At 33.7% G+C, this 13,656-nt stretch overlaps 1 protein-coding gene and 1 non-coding gene across 2 annotated transcripts in view; both read right to left on the bottom strand.

The window, feature by feature from the left end:
- Positions 1-13,656, bottom strand: part of LOC130441137 (discoidin domain-containing receptor 2-like) — a 442,354-nt gene that overhangs the window by 93,630 nt on the left and 335,068 nt on the right. The window lies entirely within an intron of this gene.
- Trnaf-gaa (transfer RNA phenylalanine (anticodon GAA)) lies at positions 2,232-2,304 on the bottom strand. Its single transcript has one exon. It is a non-coding gene; the product is annotated as a tRNA-Phe (tRNA).

Genomic DNA, 13,656 nt, shown 5'->3' with positions numbered 1-13,656 from the left:
AGAATAAAAATCTCAGCTGCTGATGACGAAAGTACAATCTACACTTGTACCAATCGCATCTGAAGAACCGGCAGCACAACGTTCGATATGCTTATCCATCAGTGATACGATATAATGTTTTGCATCTTAGCTTACTTGACTTCCGCATGCAGAGGACGCCTTGCTTAGCCCATCCTAAAAAAATTGTCGACACATTGAGTGCTGCAAAGCAGCCACGGGATACAACCAAGTTCAAATAACGAGAACGAAGACAGATTTGATCGAATCGACTACTTAATGAAACATATGGTTGGCAAGAGGCCGAAGTTGGGGTATGTACGCATGTCATGCAATCTCCCTAGGCCTCCCGTAAATCGAGAGTTTCAATCTCAGAGGAAAAAAGAAGAATCGTATAGGTATTTGTATTGTTGGTCAACTTTAACTATGGCTTGATGTGATGAAGGGGTTTAGATCCTCTAATTGTGCTATTGTTGTTTTGTTTGTTTGATTTTGTCCCTATACTTTTGTTTAGAGTGTTTTTATGGGATTCCATGTTCTCGAGGGTTCCGTAGTTGAATGTTTCGAGATTTCCTTCTATTCGGAATCCTCCTATTTGGGTCTGTAACATTCTCATATTTCTTCCTGTATTTTTCACGAGGATTGTCCCAGGAGTACTTGACCCAACAAAAAAAACACAATAATTTTAGAAAAAAATATTTTGATTTGATGTTGACTATCGACCCATTTTTTCAAGTCTGGTAACAGATGGGCTAAATATGGGGAATAGGCTTGATGGAACAACACTTCTTAGCCAAATGCGGCCGATTTTGCTTGATTTCTTCGCTCAAACATTGCAATAAGTGCGCATAATACTAGCCGTCGATAATTATTCGTTTTTCAAAATTGCATCCCAATTAACCGACGAACCATAATCTTGCCTGAAAACGGAACGGTCTTTGCCTTCTTTGGAGCCAGTTCTTCCTTTTTTTGCGCACAGCTCTCTCATGTCTGAATTTTAATTTAATATGCGATGTACTTCACATTCCTGGAGTCGTCACTTCATTACACGAAGAAGTAGTATCACCCACAGTAGCATCTGGTTCAGCTTTTATATTGTTTGGGCTAACGCCTTTCAAATAAAAGTATCGTATCACATAGCAATGACCAATTTTTTTTTTCATGTTTACAAATTCACTAGTGATGGCTGCCGAATAAATACTAAGCAACGTGGTGTCTTCAAACTTGCATATGCCGGTTAGATTGTGTCCTTTCTAATACAGTGATATTTTTCCAGCAACTACCGCCATCTCTAGGTCAGACCAGGTACTTCTGGGACCATTCTCGTATTATATTTATAATTGTTAGGTTTGGTCACTTTTGATATATAAACTTAATTATGTTGATATTAAATGTTGAGAAGCTAAAAGCACGAATATAAAATCAGTTTTTTCCCATGTTGATTGATATAATTGGATTCAATTATTTAAATCGTTCTTTTTAGAGTTTTGTCACTTCTTATTATCTTGTAATTAAATTATCTTGATATTTGTCAGTTATGTACATATATAAAATAGCTATCAAAATAATAATGAATTGACGTTATCAAAATCAATGACGAAATCATATCTTTATTTCTCTATATTCATTAAGTTTGTAAAAAATATCGCAACATATAAAAAAAAAGAATCACTATTTGAACTAATGAATTACTCCCTGTATATTCGAGTATTTCCGACTATAGACATCAAGCATTCTCTTAGGTCCCTAACAACGAATCTAGAACATATGTTTCAAACAGTTTTAAGTGGATAACGTTACATTAAGATCAGGGAGATTCAAGTCGATTTGTGATCGAAATGATAAAACAGCTTACACAAATCTAGTCAGGCAAGTGCGACCTTCATTGAAGAGGCAACTCGCTCTTAAAATGTGTTTGAGAATACATACTGTACGCGTATACTATTTTTTATCTACTGCGTTTGTTGGTTTTATCATTAAAAATAGTCGAATAAAGATTTTGGTATTAAGTAATCTCCTGTCATATACTTCCTATTAACTCGATAAAATGTTGAATGGTGAATTAAAATCACCACAGATACTTTATATTGAAATTGCCTTTGCTTACATTTAAAATTATCTCTAGCATTTTAGATAAATAAAAAACAAATGTAGTGAGATATACTCAACCACCACACTATAACATTCAATAATTCCAATTTTAAATATTGTGGTTTTCAAGCAACAAAAAACGTTGCCGAAACCCGGGATCGAACCAGGGACCTTTAGATCTTCAGTCTAACGCTCTCCCAACTGAGCTATTTCGGCGAATAAACATGATTGTTGATAATGCTGATAAGAGTATTTTTATATGTCTTGTCCTTGAAAATTTAATGAATGTAATTACGTAGGAATGCGAATTAGTATAATGGGATATCTCAATTATAGGTCAACTCGTGGAATTTTTAAATGAAATCCTTCTTTAATCCAGCTTACTTTATTAACGTATCTACGATGACAATTGATAGTTTATTTATTTAGTTATTATGACGTAATAAAATGATTCTGTGATTTAGTAACAAAACAGCAAATTGTTATCATTAATATTTAATTTTCATATTAGTTTAGTAAATAATTCAAAATCTAGGTAATAATGAAATTCCAAAACTCATATCATTTCGTTTTATGTGAACTGTTTTGTCAATAATGTGTTATGGTAAATACGAGATTACGAAACGATAAAAAAACTCATCTATATTGCGATTGAACAACACCAAATGCTCCTACAAAGTTGAACACGATTGCTATGGGGTTTTTTAAGACCAAACGCTGTACCTACCGTTCCCAAACCTAAGTGATTTTACAATATTTGAGCCATGTGAGATAACCATGGTTCCCTTAACCTCTAGCACTATCAATCTTTCATATGCCAATTTCTTTTTGTTAATATTTTCAAAGGTTTCGGGTGCGGAGTCCTCAATTCAATAAAACCCTTTTTACTATTGCAATTGTACGTGCAGGATTCCTATATTATCCAGCTCTAGCCTTGAATTCTGATGACTTTTCTCATCAAACCATGATCTGCTGTCAAGGAATATTAAACACAAACTAAATGACGTAGTATGGCATTTCGATATTATTTCATTGAACCGCCGTCGTTTGAATTGTATAAATCCTTCAAAAAATACTCTTCATTTATGTAATTTAAATATGTTATGTAATTTCCGCTCAGCTTCTCAACTTTTCAGAAGGTAATCTTTGAAGTAATTGAAAAGAAATAGAAGGGGAGACCAACCTTCGTTCTTCCCTTCCACTTTCCAGAAATTGAGAGGAATTGTCCCATATTTCACTTGACGGGTGTAGTCGGGGTGTAATAGGAATTAAGTGAATTCTTTAGGTGATTGTTATTCCAAAAAAATCTAATCGAATTTTTGCGATAATTCACACGTATACAGTCTCGGCAATTATTTCTGAAAAGTTTGAGAGATTTAAAATATTTTTAATGATTTGAAACAAATGAAAAATTATGTTCTAAGAAAACAAGAAATCAAATTATTACTACCAAATTAGCGCATATATGAATGGCATAATGAAATTCATCATCAAGCATTTCATATATCACTAAAAACAACTAAAAGTTCAAATGAATCTCTCAGGATAGTTTGTTCGAGCTCAAGGTTTTTCTTATTTAATGAAAGATTCATACAGGTATTACATTTTTCGGAGTTCAATAAAACTTTGGCTTTTCTCCAACTCCTTTTGTTCACGGCTACATTGCGCCAGTTCGGAATCCCTAGCTTCTGAGGTCTTCCTTACATGCATCTAGCCATTTTCTAGATGGAAGCCCTCTTCTTCTTTTTGCGCCCTCTCTACTTGTTAATGATCTTTTCACCTACATATTTTCTTCCATTCCGGCTATATGCTCTAACCAACGCTTTTTCCTCTTTCTATATAGCCGATCTCTGCCTGACCATATAACATTTTAATCTTTGCATTCGTTTCTCTTCTCCATTCAACTTGTTCCACTCGTATACCTCCAAAAAATTTTTCTTAACACTCTTCTGTCCCATGCATTTAGCCTATTTTCCTTTTTCTTATTCATGACCCAGCATTCACTACCATATAACAGACTAAGTTATAAAACTGTCCTGTAAACTCTTAGCTTCACTATCCTTGATAGGTTTCCTAGAGCTCCATCTGTTTAATTACTTCTTGCCAATCTCTTGTCGATTCTTTAATTTCGTCCCCTTTACTTGTTACCGTCAGTCACAGGTACTTAAACTCTTGTATTTTATCGAACCGAAACTCCTTGTTTTGTTCTGTTATGATTTTCAATTAGTTGTCACTTGAAAAGTCGTTACCTGTTTTCATATACTTGGTCTTAGGTTCGTTGACACGTAGGCCATATCTTTTTGCTGTCTTTTCAAATAGTAAACAGATTTTTTGTAATTTCTGTTAAGTTCTAGTTATGAGTTGCCTTATTTCTTATTCTCAAAGCTTGTCTGCAATCTTCAACAAACCATTCATTTCCCTTCCTAACTTCCTTCAGATGCAAGTCCGTTCTACGTCATATTTCATGAGATTTTAGTTTACCTTCAGTCTCTGAAAACGATAACTTGGCTATGGAAACGCATTTCAGACAGTGTAATTGTGAGTGTTGGTATAGTGGTGGTGTGAACAGTGTGTTCAGTAATTACATTGGAAAAGAGGGAATAATCGTATCTTTCACATGTCGTGTATTTGAATGAGCATGATAATATAATTTCAGAATAAAAATTTGATACTTTATATGAAATCGAATTCTTGAATAACGGCAAATGAAAAATTCTACCCAATTTCTCATGAATCTATTTCTACTTTTATGTCAAATAGATAACAACAGACAGAATTTTGATTTTTGTGATTCATTCAACTAAAATTTTTAATGGTAGCAGCGAAAACTTTAAGGTTATGTCAGTTTTTACTGCGAAAGGCCTGTAGTTAATATATATAACAAAGTTTTTTCTTGTTGTTACATAAAAACACAACGACGCAGCGTCGCAACGGCAACTTGAAAGAGTTTTTAATGATGAAGGATGTTGGGAGTGTTTCCATTTCAAGAAACTTTGGGTTAAAGAATAAAAGGGGCCGCTGAGTTCTTTTCACACCAATTTGATCTGTAAACTCTCACATAACTGTAAAAATATTTTGATTTGGTCGGAGAAATCAAAATAATTGGTCTGACATACATAATTGTTGATTTTTAGTTTAATTTTCAAAATAATTATTTTTTACAAAATACAACAATGTATAAATTATTAACTGTTCAGTTTTAATAGAAATGGAAAGACGCCAAAAGAGATCATAAAAGTCTATTCACACATATAAAATGATCCATCTAAAAAAATTTATTAATATATTCGAACGATTGATCCTGTATGGGTTTTCCAAGGGTCACGAAAAATCATTACTTTGCCGCATTTATGAACATAGTATGATATAAAAGTCACATCCCTGTGTTGACGGTAATACTTTTCATACGGAGACAGATATGGATAGTTCTCATAAAATTCCTACTACAATTTTGAGCTAGAGCCACGTGGTGTCTGAAGCACGCTTAAAATATGTGCGAGTCGTCCTCAGTAATGAGAATTTTTCTTGATCTCATCTTATTCTCAACATTAAAAGTTCTGTCTAAGCGCAACTAGATATTAATATTCTTCAGCGAGAGTTCCATTTTTAAATGGGCTTGTGGTAGACCTTTCAAAATGATATCACTTCCAAGTTCATTGCAATAATTAACATAAAAACTAAAATTATCTTATCACAAAACTTCGCTATCCTCAAAACTGATGACACCTTGACACAAACATTCATTAACGGTGCATAGGGAAGGCTAGATCGATGGAATAGTCAGAAAGATCAACTTAACATATTTTTATCTATTGGGTCAAATCAACAGTGTTATGTTTATATCTAAACCCCTGTGCTTTACTTGACTCGAGAAAACGATGAACCCAGAAGTAACTGGCCCAAAGAAGAAAACGGAAAACTTTGGAAAAAAATTTTTTTATTTTCAACTCCGCCTGGTGTGTTTCGGTGTGGTGGATTGAGTAGCCCGCTGGACACAACTGCCGGTCCCAAGCCCGGGTAAAGGAGGAGGGTCAAGTCGATAGGCCAGCCCCCTATCACTTGGAAAAAACTTCTTTTGGCTAAAAATCCGAAAACTAGGCCTCGGAATATGGATGATCAAAATGGAAAACGACAATGGCAACGAAAACGGACTATGATTTGTGGAACATGGAATATACAGGGAATTAGAACGAAGGTAGATGACATTTTACAAGAAATTAAAAAACATAAACTGGACTTTATTGCTCTCTCTGAAACAAAGAAAAAAGGACAAGGTACACAAACACTCGGGGAATATATCCACATATACAGCGGCGTTAACAAAGAAGAACATGCAAAAAGGGGTATATCGCTCCTTATACATGAGAAGTATAAGAAGAACGTCTCCAGCTGGGAAGCAATAAGCGATAGAACAATAAAAGTTAATGTCAATTTAAAAGGCTGCAAAATAACAATAATTGCTACTTATGGACCTAATGAAGACGCACGGGTAGATGAAAAAGAAAAGTATTATGAAACGCTAAATGAGCTAATATCTCAGACAGGTAACGATCGAGAAATCATAATACTGGGAGACCTAAATGCTAGAACTGGCAAAGAAACGAAGCATGAGATAATAGGGCCCTACGGTGAAAATACCAGGAATGATAATGGCTCCAGGTTGATAGATGTCTGTCAACATAACTTACTAAGAATAATGAATGGGTATTTTAAACATAAGGAAATACACACATATACATGAACGCAAATAACTAGAAATCTAAGATCAATAATCGACTATCTTATAATGAAACAAAAAACGAAGATAAAAGTGCACAATGTCAGAGTATATCGATCCGCAGAATGTGGAAGTGACCATCATCTGATAAAAAAGCTAAGTTAATAATGCCAATAATCAGGGACAACAAACAAAAGAATCAACTGCAAAACAGTAAAGATTTAACAGATATAGATATACCAAACTATAATATAGAAAGCCTTATGAACGAGAGCACAAAATTATTATACCAACAAAGACTGGACCAAAACCTCCCACAGGAGTACGAACAAGAACCAACAGACAATCTTACCAAAGTAGTAATTGACAGCATACACAAAGCAGCCAAAGAAGCCTTAGGATATAAAGAAATGAAAAAGAGAACACGAAATTATTGGTGGACTGAACAACTGCAAAATTTAAAAGAACAAAAACAACGATTGTATCATACCTGGCTAAGCACTAAAAAAGCAGAACATAAGGAACAATATAGTGAAGCTGTATCAAAATTTAAAACCGCTGCGATAGAGGCCAAAAACCTCAGCTGGGAAAATAAATGCAAGGAATTGGATACCTATTTAGGAGGACGCCAATCCAGGGAATCGTGGAGATTTATAGATAATGTTAGATCTGGCAGAAAAGAAAATATCCCAATAGGCACCATATCACCAAATAAATGGCAAGACTATTACCGCTCATTACTCAGAGAACAGAGATCTGAATATAGTAACATGCCGGCTGAAGACATACGGATTACAGGTGAACCAATAAAAATCAACGTAGAAAAAACAAAGAAAGCTATAACACTACTTAAAAATGGGCGCGCTCCTGGTCCAGAGGGAATACCTGCAGAATTAATAAAAGCAAGAACAAATAGGCTGTTTAATATCCTAACAGAAATTATCAATAGACATCTAAATGGAGAACCAATACCGCAAACGTGGAAAGAAGGATGGATCACGTCCATATACAAGAAAGGAAATAAGGAAGACTGCAATAATTATAGGGGCATTACAGTGACTAGTACGCTCAGTAGGTTATACGGAAAAATAATAAAGGAGATCATTTGTGAAGAATATCACCCATACGAATCCGAGGAACAAAACGGCTTCAGAGCAGGTCGATCGACGATAGATAGTATTTTCTGTCTATCACAAATAATCGAAAAGAGAACCGTAAGATCACAAGAAGTGCACCTACTATTGGTAGACTTGAAGAAAGCGTATGACACAGTACCTGTCTCAAAATTATGGGAGGTTCTGGAAAGAACGAGCATAAATACCACTCTAATAAAGGCTATAAAAGAACTATACAGAGACACAACAGCAAAAATAAAAATAGGTAACAAGGTGACAGACGGCTTCAAAACAACCAAAGGCTTGCGACAAGGGTGTTGTTTATCCCCAACTCTGTTCAACATATACATAGATGAAGCCCTAAGAGTTTGGAAAAAAAAATGTAAAGGAATGGGACTAACTATTGGGGAGAGCACCTTGTATACACTGCACTATGCCGATGACCAGGTAGTGGTAGCACAGGAAAAAGAAGATCTGGAGTACATGTCTAGAAAACTTATAGAAGAATACCAAAAGTGGGGTCTACAGGTTAGCACGGAGAAGACACAATACATATGTATAGGATCAGAAGATTCACCTGGGAATTTAGATCTAGAGGGAAAAATAATTAAAAACTGTAAGGAATGCATATACCTAGGTGTAAAACTAACAACAACAGGACGAAACGAGGAAACAATTAGGGACAGAATAACCAAAGGAAGAAAAGTAATAAGAGCCCTGAACTCAGTGCTGTGGCAAAAGAATATTAGACCAGAAACAAAAAAGAGAATATACAACGCCATTTTACAACCAATAATTACATATAGCTCCGAGGTTTGGCAACTTACAGAAAAGCAAAAAAATAACTTAAATGCAGTGGAAATGGATTTCTGGAGGAGAGCAGCAAGAATATCTAGAACGGAACATATAAGAAACGAGGAAATAAGAAGACAATTGAAAGTAGAAAGAACTTTAGTAGAAGATATAGAAAAGAAACAGTTGATTTGGTACGGACACGTTAAGAGAATGGGAAGAGAACGACTACCAAGAATAATATTAGAATGGACCCCCAAAGAAAAAAGAAAGAGGGGAAGACCACCTAGAACATGGCTACAAGGAATCACTAGAGCAATGTCCGAAAGGAACCTAGCAGTCGACGACTGGCAAGATAGACAGGCCTGGAGATTAGGAACCCAAAGGCGTATAACGCTATAAAAGGGGATATATATATATATATATATATATATATATATATATATATATATATATATATATATCCTTTTAGCTCCATATACATTTCCTAGCGATGTTCATTAAGTTCGATACACTTTTTAAAATAAGAATCGTCAAGCTCTACGTAACTGCCTATTCAATGTTGGAAACTCTTTGACCACCGAGCCATTTTTTCAAGTATCGGAACAAATATGAGGGGGCTAAATCTGACAAAGAGGGTGCAATTCAAACTTTGATTAGTTGATGTTGGCCATTGCAATAACGGATGTGTGAGCATTGTCTTGATAAAACAACACTTTCTTAATAGTCAAATGCGGTTGTTTTCGCTTGATTTCTTCGCTCAAACGTCGCAATAAGTTCGCATAATACTCGACGTTGATAGTTTTTTCTTCTTCTAGATCCGCGCATCCCAAAAAACGACGCTGTGATCTTGCCTGCAGATGAAACGATCTTTGCCTTCTTTTAGAGCAGGTTCTTCCTTTTCAGTCCATTGTTTTGATTGTTGTTTGGTTTGGGTGTGAATTGAAGGATTCACGTTATAAAACAGTGCAAATATTCGGCATTAGCGTCGTGAAGATGTTTCCATCGAGTCTTTAGCAATATTCACATTGTTACATTTTGAGCAAAAGCAGCACCTTTCTCGCGCACAGCATTCTCATGTCCAAATTTTCAGATAACATGCGATATAACGCACTTTATAGAATGCCTACTTTATCTGCTAGCTCGCGTACTTTCAGTCGACGATAATCCAGTACCGTGGATTTTCATCATCATTTCTAAAGAAGTCACCTCATTTAATGGACCAGTGCGATGCTGTTCTTCGCAGGTCCTATGGCTTTTGCTACGCAATATTTTATTGTTGAAAAAGGAGGAGCAGTCTCATCCAGAGTCAGTTCTTATATAGGTTGAGATAAGACTTTTCATTGTTGTTCTGTGTAATTATTTTTAATAGTATGTAATGTATTCATCAAATGATAAAACTGTACGTTACCTACTTTATACATTTTAATAATATTTACCAGGTTTATGGCAAGATATTTATTTGCTTTCACGCAAATGCCCATTAAGAGAAGTATCTAATTTTGCACGTTTATTAATAAAAATGATACAGAAAAAAATGTAATTAATAAATGTACCACAAAAACAGAAACGTTAAATAAATACAAATAAACTGGAACAGTGATAAATTTTTGCTACGGTTCTATTATCAAAAATTGCGTTCCATCAAAAAAGGACGACTTCCGACGGAAGCCAGCTTCGCGAAGTTAATTTGTAAATTAATGGCATTCACAGCAGCGACGTCATTTAGAATAAATATCGTCAAGCAGGCTGAGAAATTTATCATTACATTAGAGCATAAACGGCGGCTCCATGGCGTTATCTCTTCTCAGAGCCAACTTACAAGATATTTAAGAGAGATGGCGATGGAGCTATTCACGAACAGGTTGAAGCAATGCATCATCCGAAAATTCTTACTTTGAAATACCGCTTAGTATAATAATTAAAGAAAGGATCACTGTCGGGGTATGTTATTTTTGGCGGGTTGACATAAATGATAAATTGGAATAATATTTAAAAAAATGGATTGGTATTTTACATTATTTTAAAATAATAAGGAGAAATTCGTGGCTCATTTTGAATTGGCAACTGGATGGAATTGAATATTTTAATACATCGATTGTTTTTAATTAATGTATTAATATAATCAATCGATCAATAACTTTATACCTACAATCTTTCCTTACTAAAATAACTAATCAATAAATTGCTTAGCACAACATACGGAATTCCTTGTTTAAATTGTAACAAGAAGTACATTGATCAATCGAAGAGGTCACTAACTATTCTGATAACCTCTGACAAGAGCGATAGCAAATTATATCCTGACTGGTGTTCATTAGCGACACATGACTACACCATGAAAGACATAATATGAATTATGAATCAATGCCTATTTTGTATATTTTGAAAAAACAAATTCTATAAAAGAATTTCAACGCCACCGACAACCAATTAACTTTACCTAATCTATGAAATTCAGCTCCATTCATATCGACCTATCCTATTTAATTATTGATGTCATTAATTAAATAACCAATCAATATTTAACATATTTCACAACAACTTAGACTAATCTAACCTATAAAAATTTTCAATGTAATTCATAATCTAACAATTGAAAATTGTCGATTTCTATAAAAACCATAATCAATAACCTTAATAAATCGAGCGTTAATTTGAATATTTATTTTTAACATGGATCAATTTAATATTTTTTAGAGAAATAACCAATTTTAAATCGTCGCAAGTCTCTATACTAATAATCGTAAGTGATTTTTATTATTTCTATACTTTCATACACATTTTTATATTGTTCTTGACCATAATTGACTTATGAGTAGATAAGTATTCGAAATCTCGGAATATATTAGAGTTAGTACACTTTGGTGTTTAATTTTGACACAATCCCACAACATTTGGGATTAAATTTTTTACAACACAATCAACGAAACGGAACGGTTTAATGAAAAAACCATCCAATTAGTTATGTCGATGCTTGTTTTTGTTAATTCAAGGAGTAGCTGATTACTCTCCATTTCCCAAAGTTAGTTACAATATAAGTTTTTAATCTATTTTTGTTCTTCTAATTTTCTGTATACTTTCAAATGTGTAACAGCAAATTATGACAACATTGATCAGGATATAGGCAGCCCTGTGAACTTCTAATCGAGGTCATAACAAAGTGTTTGGATACAACAAAAGACTATGCATAAATGGATGGAGTACATATATTAGGATTACTTGATAATGGCTTTACAAGTTCCTCTGCATTAGGCTCCACGTTACAAAAGTTGTAGTGTCAGCCCTTCAACTATCATAGATTTGAAGAATGAGAAGGATGAAACTTCTTATTCTAGTTAAGGAAAGAACAGGCATTGGTATCGAGATAACGACGAAAATCATATAGGTATATAGGAAATGTGCGTGGAAGACAGTTAAAGTTCATAATAAAGGTCAAAGTTGAGTTTCTACTACAATCTATCGCGCCGTGGATGTTCAAAAAAAGTGTCAAATTGACAAAGATAAATGTAGTCGCTGCATTATGCTCAAAAGTACAAAGAAATTTTGAAAACTGTTCTCTAATAACCAACAAATAAAATTAGTCAAATGATCATATACATACATACCTACAATTTTGATCCATAGTTACCTTTATAGCTAACAATAAAGGTAGCTTAAATTTATAAACAATACGTAACGCAGTTATTTTGAAAACGGGAACAAAGCTCCAACAAGTGACGCCAATGCAAAGGGGTAACTTTGAAATATTGAGATCGGATGGCGTGAATAAATTCTTTAAAAAGATATATTTAAAGATTGCCCGTTATGTTAGGCAAGTATTTTCATTTTACGTACCTGCCAGGATTAATAAATGATAGGGAAATGTGTTTAAATACTTGACGGTTGCCAGCTAAAATTATATAAATTGGAAATAGCATGCTATATTATTTATGGCATATTTTGAAATATTATTGCAGTATGAATGTTTTTCATATCAAATATTATTAAGAAAAAATTGTCATAAAAAGGGTCGAGATTATTCAGAATTGAACATTCGAATATAATAAATAGAATACATTAAACATGAATAATTATTACTATCATCTTAGAGATTTAAGCACGTGTTAGATGAATTTGTTTACTGTAGTAGAAGGCTTTCACTGAAAATTTTCAATATGAATTTCTATGTAGGATTTTCAAAAGTATTAATGATCACATTACAGGAATATATGGTATATAATCATGTGGTAAAAAGCTCCTATTATTAACACTCTGTAGGTTGAATGACCCATTTACCATATGGTAATTATTCAAATATATTGTCACAGGGGTAGTCCGTATGCCGTATGCTATAGAATTGTCTTTGTTTCGGATTCAATTCAATTATGTTCAATTAGATCATACGTGATACAAAGTGTGGCTACAAATTTTGTATGAATTAGGATAAATTGGAATAAATCTGAACATTAGTTTTAATCAAAATTTATGATTACGGAATTTGTCGCCATTGTGCAGGGTTGGAATGATCGGGATGATTCACCACATAATTCAAAAAATTGTTTCGAGAAATATATTTTAAAGAAACAGATATTAAATCTATTGAGTCTGAACGAATTATACGGGAACGTTTAGAATCAATCTTTATTGTTTACAGGAAAAAATATAAATTTTCACGAAGACAGAGCAAATTTTCAAAAATATAGCTGTAGTTTCATACATTTCTAGACATTGATATGTGGCGGATACACGATAATAGTAATATTATTTGTTAAATAATGTAATTTCACATTGTTCATCATTATTAGGATGCTATAATAAAATCAAATTTTGTCATATTCGCAGGTGAATAAAATATTTTTGCAAGCGCCAAATCTCAAAATTTATATCGACATTTCTAAATGTTCTAAATGATATTTGAGATGTGTGAAATAATCATCACACTTTGGTTATAATATACTGAGC

Source organism: Diorhabda sublineata, chromosome 3 (assembly GCF_026230105.1).
Source record: "Diorhabda sublineata isolate icDioSubl1.1 chromosome 3, icDioSubl1.1, whole genome shotgun sequence".
Lineage (NCBI taxonomy): Eukaryota > Metazoa > Arthropoda > Insecta > Coleoptera > Chrysomelidae > Diorhabda > Diorhabda sublineata.
Note: the sequence above shows the minus strand (reverse complement) of the source record. Positions and strands in the feature narration are given on the sequence as shown.